This window comes from Triturus cristatus, chromosome 11 (assembly GCF_964204655.1).
Source record: "Triturus cristatus chromosome 11, aTriCri1.1, whole genome shotgun sequence".
Classification (NCBI taxonomy): Eukaryota; Metazoa; Chordata; class Amphibia; order Caudata; family Salamandridae; genus Triturus; species Triturus cristatus.
The window spans coordinates 345,230,054-345,245,071 of record NC_140594.1 but is presented as its reverse complement, the minus strand read 5'-3'; the positions used below and the strand labels follow the sequence as shown (position 1 = coordinate 345,245,071).

The window sequence follows — 15,018 nt, the reverse complement described above, 5'->3', positions numbered from 1 at the left end:
ATGGTTCCCGGACGGGGGCCATGCAGCCCCACTTCTTTGTAGTTTACAGGCCGGCTATGGGAAGGTGGTGTTCCCAGGGGCCATATATGGCACGGGAAGGGGGGTAGCGTGGCCCCCCTCCTACTTCTAAAATGGTATGTTGTCCCTGGGGAGGTGGTGGTGGACTTTGGGGTCGGGGGGGGGGTCTGTGAGCCCCCCCCCTATTACTATCAAGTTTGCCCTGGACAGGTGGTGGTCACTGGTGCTTGCAATTCTGTGAGGTCCCCCCTGATTACTTTACAGGTAGCCTTGGGGAGGTGGCGGTCCCTAAGCCTGGGGAGGGCATGCAGCACCCCTGTAACACAAAGATGAGCCCCAGGGAGATGGTGGTCCCCGGGGCTTTACAGCCCCCCTTTTTTTTTTGTCTTTAATTCCAAATGCCCACCAAGCGGCTCATTTCAAAACAAGCATGGGAGACCGCGCTTGTTAAATGTTTTCAATTTCACTGAGAATCCGCCAATTTACCTGTGAATATGCTGCAAAATTGAAAAAAAGGCTTTTAATCCCCAGCAGTGTCCCTCTGGGAACCCATCACCACATCCAGGGGATCAGGGTATTTCTACCCTGTCCCCTTATCTTTATTTTAAAAGTTTTGGGTGGAACTCTGCTCAAGCAGAGTCTCAGGATGACTGCTATCACTTCCTGGTTGAGGTGTTGCCAGTAAATGAGATTACAGCACGGGGACTGTTGGATCCATGGAGGATCCGCGTTCCTGTAGATCACGACTTTTTTTTAACCTTTAATATCTCTAAAACTACTGAACAGATTTAGACCAACATGTAACTTTCTGCCAAATTTGGTGTAGTTCCGTTCAGCAGTTCAGGCTGTAGTCCTGTTGAAAATCCCTGCAGGATAATTTATAGGAAAAACGCATTTTGGGACCTCCCCCTTTTTCTCGGACTCCACTAGATGGATCACCCTAAAAACTTCAAACTCCGCAGCTGAACCGACTAAAGTATACGTTTTCAAAATTTAATGAAGATTAGTTAGGCCGCGCCAAACTTATTATTATCAAAAATACATATGCTCTTTCTATGGAAACTACGTCCTAACTAGAACTACCTACTGGCGACCGCCAGTAGGTAAAATATATCTGTTGTTCTGAATGCAAATAAATGGCCGCACTCAATGGAGGAAGTGCTATAAGCATTTTGTTGATTTTTCTACAGCTTGAGCAACGTGTTTCTTGTCATTTGTACAGTGGTGAGTCCTTCCTTTTCGTTATTTTTATACTATCTACCTATATTTGCTGTAATGTGACATTATGGGATTCATAGTTGCATCCAAAATCCTGGGAAATGTAAGCAGTGAAAAAGTATAAAAAAATAACACAACATAAACAAAGTGTACAAGCTAAATAATCTTGAGCAATCTTTGAGCATTTTTATATTTCATTTTTTTTGTGTGACCTATAACATCATACGACATGTGCCTTGCAATTGCATTTTTTAGTGTCCTGAATCTCACTATTACTAACATGATTTTCTCATATTTATTATAATTCACAGTTGTATGTCAATCTGGGCCTCAGTGGACATTATTTTCAATCATACTCAATACAGTCTCTGATTATTCCTATTGAAGTGGTTGGTTATCACTCAATTGTAGAATGTCTTATAGTCCAGTTGTTCATAGATGTAAAAACAATTCTTCTTCATTGTTGAACCCCAAAGGTTGTTTGGCTTTGAATCTAATGATGTGGCATGATTCCAGTTATCTCAGTTTTTTTTTTAAATCGATCTCCTCCTCTTTAATGTTCAAGTACCATATTAATTCTATAGTATCTCAATGCTTTCCAGTTGTTATCATGATTATTCAATTGGTGTTTGGCTACAGCATATGTCATATTATTTGTTTGTACAACCCTGATATGCTCCAGGATGAACTTTTTGAGTCTGCAAGTGGTACTTTCAACACTTCATCCCACACTCACATTTAATTATGTATACTACAAATTTGGATTGACAATTTGTACAATGTTTTATAGGTATTGCTTGGTTGTTGTCTACTGGAATCTTCTTCATATTCTTACCAATCTTCCAGGTTTTGCAGCTTTAGAACTTTACAAATCACTTTTGGGAATTGTCAAGCCAGTTTGTCGTTGGTGTCCTGGAGAAATTACTTCTAACTAACAAGTCTTTCAGAGAAGATGCTTTCTTATAGTTCACTTCTAGTTTGTGACCCACAGTGTTTGCTATATCTGCATCAATTTTTATCAGATGCCAGTGTCTCTTGAATATTCTTACAACATCTGAGCTCTCTTTGCTGCAATTTATTATTAATCTCACTGAATTGTCTTGAATTATTTAGATATTTATTTTCTTCATGATTAATATTTACATTTGCGTCTTATGTTTCATTCCCTCTAAGCCCTTTTTAAGAATATTACATTCGCAGCCTCTGTTGATTAATTTTCAAGAGGCTGTCACACACTCTGGCTAGATCATTGTAAATGGGAAAGATCTCATTCTCAGTAATTCTCCATATGGAATACCTTTTACTAGTGGGTTGGGGTGAAATCTGTCTCCATGCAGTACGCTATTGGTGGACGTGGAATTTCTGTATACTGTGGTTTCAATCATGTGCTCCTGTATGTATACAGTGACGTCTAGAAAATAGATTTTTCTCACTACTGGTTGTGCAAGTGAATCTTAAACCGACATCATGGTTGTTTAAGTTATTGCAATAGTGCATAAATTCCTGGTGTATGCCATGCCATATAATAAATGTGTTATCGACATAACTTGACCATAAGATGCTTTTGTCTAGATACTGTGCATTCTGTTGTCCCTAGGTAATTTCCTTCTCTCACCAGCCCATTGTGAGTTTCGCATAAGTGTGGGAGAAATGAATTCCGCACAATAAGGCATGGGAGGTCATCACGATGTTGGTCGGGCAAACATTTGACCGGCACCATAGAGGGAATGGTACCGCCCAACTAATAGTCAGCGGTTTCACCCGCAGTATTAGAATGTGACGGGGGTCGTAAACATCCATTTTCTATTGCAGCTTGTGCAGTGGCCGGAAAAGGGCTGCAGCACAAGCTACAATAGAAAAATTGATGGTTTCCAATAGCCCTGCACTGTGTGGAAGGCACCATGGGGTGCCTGGCACATGGTGCAGGGATGTATACACAGGCCCCATAGAGGAGGGCCAGGGAGCCCAGGTTTGGGCCCACAAAGTCCCTTTCTTCCCCCATTTTCACGGTGGGTGGACTGCCATGAAAGGGCAGACGGCAAGGTGGATCATAATCTCTATGGTGGTGCCTAAGAAGGCACCGCCTAAAGAGTGGGGAATGCGATCCGACCGATCACCTGATGGGCTCCTTGAGCTCGTCGGAAGCTGTTGGTTGGTCCCTGCACCTATGTGGTCCGACCAACATCATCGCAAAGCAGTGGTCTCACTGCGGCCTCAGATGTTGGTGCAACCGACATGCCGTCGGTCCGACAGACATCATAATAACCCCCTATTGTTGTTTAAACATGTTTCCATTATTTGCAGCAGCATTTGGGTATGTTGAAGTGCACCAACATTTCTTTCATTCAAAGAAATGCGCACGTTTGTAAGCCCATTGTGTGTTGAACGGAGGTATACAATGCTACCACATCAATTGTTATGAGAAGGTACTCTGTGTTCCAAGTTGTATTATTTTTTATATTCTCAATAAGTCACTTGTATCTTTTATATAGGAACTCTTAAGTTCTCACTGTAGTGGATAAATATTGGTCCACATATATAGATATTTTTTCATTTAGTGAGTTGCATGCAGATACTATGGGTTTACCTGGGAGGCAGTCCAGTCCTTATGGATTTTTGGCAAGAAAAGAATGCTTGGTATCAATGTATGTGTGACCATGTGATACTATTATTAATCATTACGGATTAGATCCTCTTTTAGTCATGCTTTCAAATAGGTTTGTAATTCTGTGATCATCTTATTTATAGAATTTTGCTGCAAATTTATGTTGCTGTCCTCATCACATAATTGTCACATTTTATATAGTCTTCAGTGTCGAGTATTACCACATTGTCCTGCTTATAGGCGGGTTTAATTATGGTCATTCCCATAAGGTTCTTCAAGGTCAATCTCTCCTTCATGCTTACATTTTCTGATTTTTTTCTGGTTGAAGTTGATTTTTCAAATTCTCTAGATCCGCAATAACAAGGTCATAGAACACCTCTATTTTATTGCCTGGGGACAGTGGTGCACAGAAGTTACATTTGGGCTTTAGTTCACTAGGTCGGTGCTTGTTCGTATTGATGGCCAGTTCATTGAAAATATTCAATTCTCTCTCATCTTCTTACTTGTTATCATGCAATAGGTCAAATACATTTTTCAAATCCAGAATGTGTTCAATTTAATGTCCACAGAGTCATCATTGGATGATCTTTGTTTGATGAGTGCTGATGTTCTGTTTCATTGCAAAAACTTTTTTTAGTCATAGTTAAAATGGGTTTCTGGGTAAAATGTTAGTGATTTGTTACATCTATTTGGTCCATTGTTGTTTCCGATTTTGAAGAAGATATTTTATTTCCTCTGCCTCTTCTGCTTTTTCTCTTTCTTTTGATTTGACCCCTTCCTCTGCCTCGTCTAAGACCTCTCTCGGAGCCTTTTTTTCCAAATAGATAATCCTCATTTCCTCTACAAAAAGTGGATTTTGTTGTTGATATTGATGAAGAGGTACTTCCCCCTTCGCTAAGTTCCTCATCTGATTCACTTATTTCTTCTGTTGAATGTTTAGCCATTGTTTGTTCCAAATCATATTTCTGTGTTAAATCATCAAAACGCTTTGCAAAAGTTAAAATTGACCCTTCATTATAGTCTTTCTCATACCTTATGAATTTGCGATGTTTATGTGCTTGAATCATTTCAACGTGTTCATCTAAACTGTTTTCAATTTTTTTCTACCACATTATAAAGTCTTCTTGTCTGGAATTAGTTTTAATCTGAACTTCAATCCTTTCAATTAATTTATTTGTTTCTTCTAAATCAATTTTTGCATATTTGATTACAATTAGCATCATATTCTTTGAACAATTCATGTTATTGTCTCCCCATTCTTGTAACATCTCTGGCCTCACCTTAGAATGGTTATGCATGATAAATTCTTAAGCCCTGGGAACTCGCTCAAGTTCTATATATTTTTCTAAGGCAATGATGTCCCAACTTTTTTTTTTTTTTTGGACAATCTTTCCAATTAAATAAAGGTTTGTTTAAATTAAATTATCATGGTACCTGGTTGTGCATGGTTTATATTAGCAGTTGTAGATTGTGAACAAACTCCTGCGAAATTTCATTTGCCTTAATGTTCCTTTTGGCTACCCTAGCCTTAATAATTCAATCAATGTTCTGTTTCAATATATAAAAATGATATATTATCACAAGTGGTTGTATTTGTTCGATATTGCTGCCATAAATCTCTAATGTAGTCCTTGACCAAATTTTAATAATTATTTCTGATTCTTGTTATAACTAGTGGTGAAGATTTACAAGGGGTGCTTCAACATCAAGCATTTCCACCCCAATTTTTACAATCCTATATGATGTAATAGCTCTCTTACTCCAGGGAGTCTAGCATCCAGGTGGGACCATCCGATGCTGACTGTTTGATACTCGAACCCTAGGTATGTCATAGAGGACTCCACACTATTTTCCAGTAATATCTCTGTTATCTTGGTACTATTGTAATATGTGGAATGAGTTGTATGACATTTGTTTAATTCGCATCTTTGTGTAGTTGACCATTTCCACTCATCTGCAAAACAGCTTTAATTCGCATCTGTTGGATTTCTCTTTAAAGGACACATCTCGTATCAATCAATGTGTTTTGAATCTGATTAAAAATACATGTTTGTGTTGCACAACTGATGGAAGAAAGCTACAATATAATAATTTCACGAGTTATGCAGGTGCAAGATTCAACTGTATACTTTGTGTGATGTTTGCTTTGTGCAGTTTTCTATAAGTAAACACCTGTTCTGACGGTTAAAAAGCTACTAGGAAAGTTGAGCTATTGTGTTCACAGCACCTGCTCTTGACACAATGTTGCCTGGTAACCAATTTAGAGTATTTGGGAGAAGCATGTTCTAAAGTAATCAAACACATACCACATTCCAGTAATCCGTGAGATTCACAACACTTCAAAATGCAATTGCAAGGTACAGGTTGTATGATGGTATATATCGCACAAAAACTGATGCGATGTAAAAATGCTCAAAGATTGCTCAATTTTATTTAGCTTGTTCACTTTGCTCATCTTTGTTGTTATACTTTTTCACGCTTATATTTCAAATAATTTTGGATGCACCTACGAATCCCATATCGCCACATTACAGTTAATACAGGTAGATAGTATAAAAAGAGCCTGGAGGAAGGTTTCACCAGACAAACAAGACCGATAAGTTCAAAACGTGTTAGTGAAGTTGAGGAAAGCCAATAAAAGTCTATAAAACTCGCTCCCTAAAGTGTGATGATTTGGTTGCACTTGGAGAAGAATTGTAGGGAAGGATTGATCTGCCTTCCTCGCCGCCACCAGCTGACAGCATGTGCCTCGGCATTTGCATCTAGACCACATTGTTACATTAAATGAATATATATATATAATCTACTGGCGGTCGCCAATAGATAGTTATAGTTACAACCTAGTTTCCATAGGAAATCTCAAAATTCTATTTTGAATAACTTTGGCGCCGGTTGACGAATCCTCGCGAAATTTTCAAAACAAATGGGGCGCTCCGTTCAGCTCCTACCCTGAACGTCTCGGGGTGATTCGTCAAGCGGGGGCTGAGAAAAGGGGGGTCCCAAAACACGTTTTCCCCATGCATTTTTCCATAGGACCTTTAGTCGCAGCTACAGCCCGAACGGCTGAACAAAATTACGTGAAATTTGTCAGAGAGGTAGCCATAAGGTCAAGGAAGTGCCTTTTGCAGGTCTGGTGTAAATCTGTTCAGTATTTCCTGAGAAAATAGCATTTAAAAGCATATCATTATCTATACGCGTGCACTGTGCGCGCACCCTGCCGTGCGCAAGCGCAATTCTGATTGGTTGTTAGATGTCGGTAAACATTCGAATCGGTCGAAACCAGGAAGTGTCGGCCGCCATTTTGTCTCTCGCAGTCTGAGGGGGTGAAAAAAAAAGGTGGAGAACGTGAAAAGGGGGCAGTGTGGACAGTTCCTTACCCCCTAGCCTTGGTCAGGGGGTCACAGAAGGACCCCCAAGGGAGAATTTTTTTTTTTGTTTTTTTTTTTAAATTGCGAGGTGCGCGCACGGCATGCACTGCGAACCGTGGGTGCTCGGTGCGCGAAGCTCACCGAGCGCCCACAGCGCGCGCACTGTGCGCGCACGGTGAAAAACCTGAAAAAAAAAAAATTATAAATACATAACTTAGCATTTCAAAAACTGTACAAATTCACTGAAAAAACCATAGGTTTCACACACGTTATAGTTACGAATTAGCATTTAAAAAACCTTGCAAATTCACTTAACAAACCATAGGTTTCACACATGTTATAGTTAGCTGGACATTTCACTCGTAAAAAAACAATGAAATTCCCCCGTTATAGTTAGTGCAGGCAACTATAACTCACGCGACCGCAATCCTCTGCTGATGACGTCAGATATTACATCACTGATGACATATGTGTCTTTATGAAAAATAAATATTTGTAATATATATATAGCTAAAGATTAATGGAAGAAGACATGGGTAAATAAGTGTCTAAATACAGTGATGTAATATCTGACGTCATCAGCAGAGGATTGCGGTCGCGTGAGTTATAGTTGCCTGCACTAACTATAACGGGGGAATTTCATTGGTTTTTTACGAGTGAAATGTCCAGCTAACTATAACACGTGTGAAACTTATGGTTTTATAAGTGAATTTGCAAGGTTTTTTAAATGCTAATTCGTAACTATAACGTGTGTGAAACCTATGGTTTTTTCAGTGAATATATATATATATAATCTACTGGCGGTCGCCAGTAGATAGTTATAGTTAGGATCGAGTTCCCATAGGAAATCTGAAAATTCTATTTTGAATAACTTTGGCGCCGGTTGACTTATCTTCGTGAAATTTTCAAAACTAATGGGGCGCTTCCCTCAGCTCCTACCCTGAAAGTCTCGGGGTGATTCGTCAAGCGGGGGCTGAGAAAAAAGGGGGGTCCCAAAACGCGTTTTCCCATAGGACCTTTAGTCGAAGGTACAGCCCGAACGGCTGAACAGAATTACATGAAATTTGGCAAAGAGGTAGTCCTCCGGTCAGGCATGTGCCTTTTGCATATATGGTGTCAATCTGTTCAGTAGTTCCTGAGAAAATTGCAGTTAAGAGTACATAAATATCTATATGCGCGCACGGTGCGCGCACCAAATGTCCACGAGCGTAATTCTGATTGGTGGTTAGATGTCAGTCAACATTCCAATCAGTCGAAATCAGGAAGTGTCGGACGCCATTTTGTGTGTGACAGTGAAAAAGAAAGGTGGAGAACGTGAAAAGGGGGCAGGGTTCCTGACCCCCTCGCCTTTGTCAGGGGGTCCCTGAAGGACCCCGAAGGGTGAAAAAAAAACCCTTATAAAAAAAAAAACATTTTAAACTGTTTATAAGTTTATAGAAGATATTAACTATGCTGTTCAACTTTATCCAAATTCAAAATAAAAGAGCTGAGCCATTCCATATTAAAGGATGCAGTCAATCTATAACTACATACATGGGTAGTTTATTGTAAAATAAATATATAAAAAATATAATAATACATACATAAATTAGCATTTAAAAAACCTTACAAATTCACTAAAAAAACATAGGTTTCACACATGTTATAGTTAGAAATTAGCATTTAAAAAACCTTGCAAATTCACTGAAAAAACCATAGGTTTCACACATGTTATAGTTAGCTGGACATTTCACTTGTACAAAACCATTGAAATTCCCCCGTTATAGTTAGTTCAGCTATAACTCGCGCAACCGCAATCCACTGCTGATGACGTCACATATTACATCACTCATGACATGGTCAGTGACATCACTCATGACATCACTGATGACATCTCAAATGACATCACTGATGACATCACTGATGACATCATCCAGTGAATAGGTGTCTTTCTGAAAAATAAATATTTTTTATATATGTATATCTAAAGGTTAATGGAAGAACAAATGGGTAAATAAGTGTCTAAATAGATGGGTTTTTTTTGTAAAATTAATTGTATAACTGACTTATTAACAGTATCTTAGTGAATACAGTGATGTAATATGTGACATCATCAGCAGTGGATTGCGGTCTCGCAAGTTATAGTTAGCTGAAGTAACTATAATGGGGGAATTTCAATGGTTTTGTACGAGTGAAATGTCCAGCTAACTATAACATATGTGAAACCTATGGTTTTTTCAGTGAATATATATATATATATATATATATATATATATATATATATATATATATATATATATTCACTGAAAAAACCATAGGTTTCACACATGTTATAGTTAGCTGGACATTTTACTGATAAAAAACCAATGAAATTCCCCCGTTATAGTTAATGCAGGCAACTATAACTCACGCAACCGCAATCCTCTGCTGATGCTAATACTGTATTTAGACACTTATTTGCCCATGTCTTCTTCCATTAAATTTTAGCTATACATATATTGCAAATATATTTTTTTCATAAAGACACATATGTCATCAGCAGAGGATTGCGGTTGCGTGAGTTATAGTTGCCTGCATTAACTATAACGGGGGAATTTCATTGGTTTTTTATCAGTAAAATGTCCAGCTAACTATGACATGTGTGAAACCTATGATTTTTTCAGTGAATTTGCAAGGTTTTTTAAATGCTAATTCCTAACTATAACGTGTGTGAAACCTATGGTTTTTTCAGTGAATTTGTACGGTTTTTTAAATGCTAAGTTACTTTACGCCATTCGTGGCGTGCGCGCCCACTTAACGCAGTTCGTTCCGTGCGCGCACGGTGTGCTTCGCGCACCATGAGCACGCGGTGCGCTTCGCGCACCGCGCGCCCACTTTACGCAGTTAGTGCCGTGCACGCAGGGTGGGCACGCGGTGCGCTATGCGCACCGCGTGCCCACGTTACGCTGGATGGGCCATGTACACACGATGCGCTTCGCGCACCGTGCGCACATGGAGGACATATTATGCGCTTTGCTGTGAAAGGTAAGCTTTTTCATTTTCAACATCGGGCACCATTTGCACACGGGGTGGGGAGAGTGTGGATTGATTTTTTAAAAATTTTTTTTTTTTTTTACCGTAAGCGTAATCGGCGATTTTTCGTAAAAAAAATAAAATGGGTTTTTGCCCATGGGGGAACTGTGGGGACCCATTAATCAAGGCTAGGTGGTAAGGAGCTGTCTAAACAGTCCCATTACATGTTTTTGGCCTTTCTTTTTCATCACCCCATAAGAGTGCGAGAGAGAAAATGGCGGCCGCCGCTTCCTGGTTTCGACCGATTCGAATGTTTACTAAGATCTAACAGCCAATCAGAATCGCGCTCGCGCACGTCACCGTACGCGTACGGTAAGCGCACCGTAAGCGCACCGTAAGCTGGCTCAGATATATATATTGATTTAAAGGCTATTTTCTCAGAATCTACTGAACAGATTTATACCAAACCTACAAAAGGCACTTCCTTGACCTGTAGACTACCTCTCTGCCAAATTTCAAGGAACTCTGTTCAGCCGTTCGGGCTGTAGCTGTGTCTAAAGGTCCTATGGAAAAATGCATGGGAAAAACGCGTTTTGGGACCCCCCCTTTTATCTCAGCCCCCGCTTGATGAATCCCCCCGAGACTTTCAGGGTAGGAGCGGAGCGTAGCGCCCCATTAGTTTTGAAAATTTCACGAGGATTCGTCGACCGGCGCCAAAGTTATTCAAAATAGAATGTTGCGGTTTTCCTATGGAAACAGGGTCCTAACTATAACTACCTACTGGCGACCGCCAGTAGGTAATCTATATATATACACATTCAACCGCAAAAGTTACCTTTAAGAGAGAGCCCACACGGGTAAGTAAAGCTGGATGATTTATTCAAGGCTGCAGCGCACAACAAAAGAAAATGCAAAGTCCATCAGTACAGCCAGACGCGTTTCGGGCCCCTGCCCTTAATCATTGGCTGTGAAAACTGGAGTGCAGGAAGTAAGTGGCACACCTGAATATCAATCAAATCCCACGCCCACATGGGCGCGGCCACTTGCAAGGCTTTCTGGGACTTGTGGTGCGCTGTAGTATTGCTCGAGTGAGCCTTCATGCCCAACAGTGTTGAAATCATAAGTATTGCCTCAGTGGGTTGTTCTGCAGTCCTCGTTTGTTTGCGCACACACATTCCTGCCATGAAAAACGGCTCCCGTCCTGTTGTGGAATATGTATTATATATATGCCAAGGTGTATTGAAGAATGAGTGGGTGTATAAGTGTCTGTATGTTGGATTTAGTAGGTGCGTGACTGACTGTTTACGTGAGTGATTACATGTGTCTTACTGAATGCATGGGTTAGTGACTAAACTGTGTGAATGTCTGCATCAGTCTGTCTGTTGTTGTATAAGCTGCTGCATGGGTTAGTCAGTAGCTAAATGAGTGTCTATATGGGTTATCGATAAGTTGCCTGAGTATTTGTATGGGTGCCTGAGTGTGTGGGTGGGTGGGTCGGAGGTGTGTGACTGTGCATAGATGTTTGAGTGGTTGATTCACTGAGTGTGTGGGTTCAAGAGTGCATGTGCAAACATCTGTATGGGTGGGTGAGTGTGTGTATGGGTGTGTTGGTGAGTGAATGGATGTCTCGGTGGTACATGTCCAAGTATCTACATATGTAAAAGGAAGTGTATGTGAGAGTTGAAGTATATAAATGACTATACGTGAGAGTCAGTGATTGTGAGAGTGGCTGTATGGATGAGTGTGTACTTGTATCAGTGGTTGTACAAGAGAGTACATATGCGTTTGTTTCTGTTTGAATAAGTGATGTGTTGTGTGTGTATAACTGTATAGGTCAGTAAATGGAAGTGTGATTGATTATTTGCATGCCTGACTAGGTGTGTGAGTAACTCTGGATGAGTGGTGGTGTGCGAGTGTCTGATTAGGTATATGAGTGCATATGGTAGTGTTGTATTGCTGAGTGACTGCATCTATGAGTGATTGTATGGGTGAATGAGTGGATGTGTGTGTAGACCTAGGAATCAGTGAGTGCGTATGCAGTAACTGGTATTGGTGTGTCGATGGTTTCGAAAATGGTAGTCTGTATTTTACAGTGGGTGTATCAAAGGTTATATTAGAGTGCAAGGGGGTGCATCAGATTTTCACATTGATGATGTCATCAGTGATGTAATCAGTGATGTCACTGACCATGTCATTAATGATGTAATATGTGACGTCATCAGCAGTGCATTGCAGGGGCGCGAGTTATAGGGAAATGTCCAACTAACTATAATGTCCCTGAAACCTATGTTTTTTCTGTGAATTTGTAAGGTTTTTTAAATGTTAATTTCTAACTATAATGAGCCTGAAACCTATGTTTTTTTTCAGTGAATTTCAATGGTTTTTAAATGCTAATTTCCAACTATAATGTCCCTGAAACCTACAGTTTTTTTCAGTGTTTTTTAAACAAAAATATCTAATTATAATGTGCCTCAATGATATGGTTTTTCCAGTAAATTTCTAAGGTTTTTGAATGCTAATTTCTAACTATAACATCCCTATTAAGTCCTGTGAATCCTGAAGGTCCCTGGTGGTCAATTAGCCCACCAGGTACCTCCAGTAAGCGCCACAGAGCTGCTTTGCAGAGAGTTGTTCCCAGGCCATGCCCCTTTTTACACCACTCTGCAAACGCGGCTTCTGGTGCATTGCTGGTGGGACGATGAGCTCCTCTTGTGTCCTGAGGAGCTCAGGACACAAGTGGACTTCATCCTCCGAGCAGCAGTGCACCAGAAGCCATGTTTATCCATCGTCACTAGTTAAGATGTCCGCCAAGAGAGCATGGAGTAACAACCGTGGGGCTCTGTTCCATCTGGCTTCACTCCGAATAAATGGCCTCATGATGGAACGTCAGGCCTATTCAGATACACTCACTCAATACCACACACAATTCAAATGATCGTATTTTCATACCTATTGAAGTGACTCTCCCTCCTACAGGATTTTATATCTTACTCTCTTTCATTCTATTGTTTAGATAGCGATTTGATCTCCACTGTAGCCATGTTTTTGATACACCCTGTTATTATATTTTGTTTGGTAATGTCCCTACCTTCTACCATACAGGTTGGAGACGTGATTGCCTCTCGAGCGTCTAAGCCAAGGACAGCTGAGACATTACACCCTACTCCTGTGCGGTAAGTGTCCATTTCAGACAATTGTTTCTGGTGCTCTGCAAACTGGGTTCTAATTCTCTGTTTCCCTACCGCCAGAGTCACACTGGGTGGTTTGGGGGTATTTTTCACATATGTATAAAGAATTTGTGTTAACACGGTTGTCTCGTAATTTTGAAGAGTAGGCAGAGTTGAGATTTTTAAACACTTTTTCAAGCTGTATGGTATGTTTATGTTTCCACACAGGTACTACCAGTGAATCCATCACCTTGAAAATCCATGGATCACTAATTTTGTAAACAAAGAATATACTTTAATGATACAGTTTCTCTTGTATATATCACCTTCACTGCAGTAGCACGAATCGTATCCTGAAGAAGGCCACAACACTTATTGGTAATTGGCTGAAACATGTCGATCTTAGTACAACACGACTGGGTTTAATGATTCCCATCATGTCCTATGTTTTTAATCCTAACACATGTCAGCCTGAATAAAGACATGCAGCAAACCCTGTAGCGAGTTTTAATTCACCTCATCACTTGCACTGAGTGCCTCATCATGTTTTGTAGCTCACATTGATTATTTAGTAACAACCCTCCTAGTATATAAAACATCTCTGAGCTCCTCCCTCTCAGTGAGGGGGTTGTAGCCCGCACCATGAGTAGGCTTCATGGTGCAATGAGGTTCCCCAATGGTGAAGCATGCCACCTCTGGTGGGTGAGGGAAACCATCCTTTAAAAGGACACCTATTTCGTTATGACGTATTCTCACTCAGCCTAAACTTCACCTTTCCGACCCGAGGGCTCTTGTGCGTTTTATAAAATTATTTCATAGCCTTACTCCCAGGTATCTGCATACCCATTTTAGGTATGTGAACATGTTTTTATTGAGTGTGGCTACAGTGAGTAGTAAGATGAGCAATACAAATCCTGACAATTGACAAAAAAAGCATATATTCAATGTATTTTGGGGGTGTGAATAGGAAATGTGCACAAAGCTGGCATGCTCAACTTCACCTCTTGAAGAATATCACTAGTACACAACTGCTCTTCACCCAGTCTTCTGTTTTGCTTCAAAGTGTGCACTTCACATAGAGCAGTGCTTCAACAGTCTTTTAAGTGAGCACATAGGAGGCATCTTCAAGAACGTTATGGAAGTTGCCAGTGGAAGGGTCTGCTCCCATCTTGAACTCCCAATAACCAAATCAGACTAGTAAGTACTACAGATCAGCTCAAAAGTTGTGTGTGAAAGTATGTCTTTGCTAAGCCCAGTCTAATTTTCCTCCTCAATTTTAAAGTGCCTTAGGACCCAAAGGCATAGTAGTGTAACAAAAATGAAAGCACCCCATGAATCCTGATGGGCCCCTGTGAATCCCACATCTTCCTTATATCCATAGCCTTTCAATTGAATGGCCCCCCTGCATCACACCATTAGCACACAAATCCATGGAGGGATCAAACACATACTTAGAAGAGAAAGGCCTGAATGTGCTCTGGGAAAATCATGTAGGCCTTGCTATTCTTGGTAGAAGATGAAAGACCATCCAAAAGCAGGGTGGCTTTTACCAACAAACCCTGATACTGACCACAAGATAGACGCGTTCTCGTAGATCTTATTCGACTTGGTCTAATTTACAAAGAAGGGCAATAGCATTACAAATACAATT

At 40.3% G+C, this 15,018-nt stretch overlaps 1 protein-coding gene and 1 long non-coding RNA gene across 3 annotated transcripts in view; one reads left to right on the top strand and one right to left on the bottom strand.

Annotated features, from left to right (window-relative positions):
* Positions 1–13,855, top strand: part of LOC146784154 (uncharacterized) — a 99,088-nt gene extending 85,233 nt beyond the window's left edge. For both annotated transcript variants that reach the window (XR_014970397.1, XR_014970398.1), the window contains 3 exons: positions 5,517–5,664; positions 13,303–13,373; positions 13,596–13,855. This is a non-coding gene — a long non-coding RNA (uncharacterized LOC146784154). The remainder of the gene's footprint in view (positions 1–5,516; positions 5,665–13,302; positions 13,374–13,595) is intronic.
* The window catches only part of LOC146784153 (phosphatidylethanolamine-binding protein 1-like), a 52,396-nt gene that overhangs the window by 5,261 nt on the left and 32,117 nt on the right, over positions 1–15,018 (bottom strand). The gene's annotated exons all lie outside the window — the stretch shown is intronic.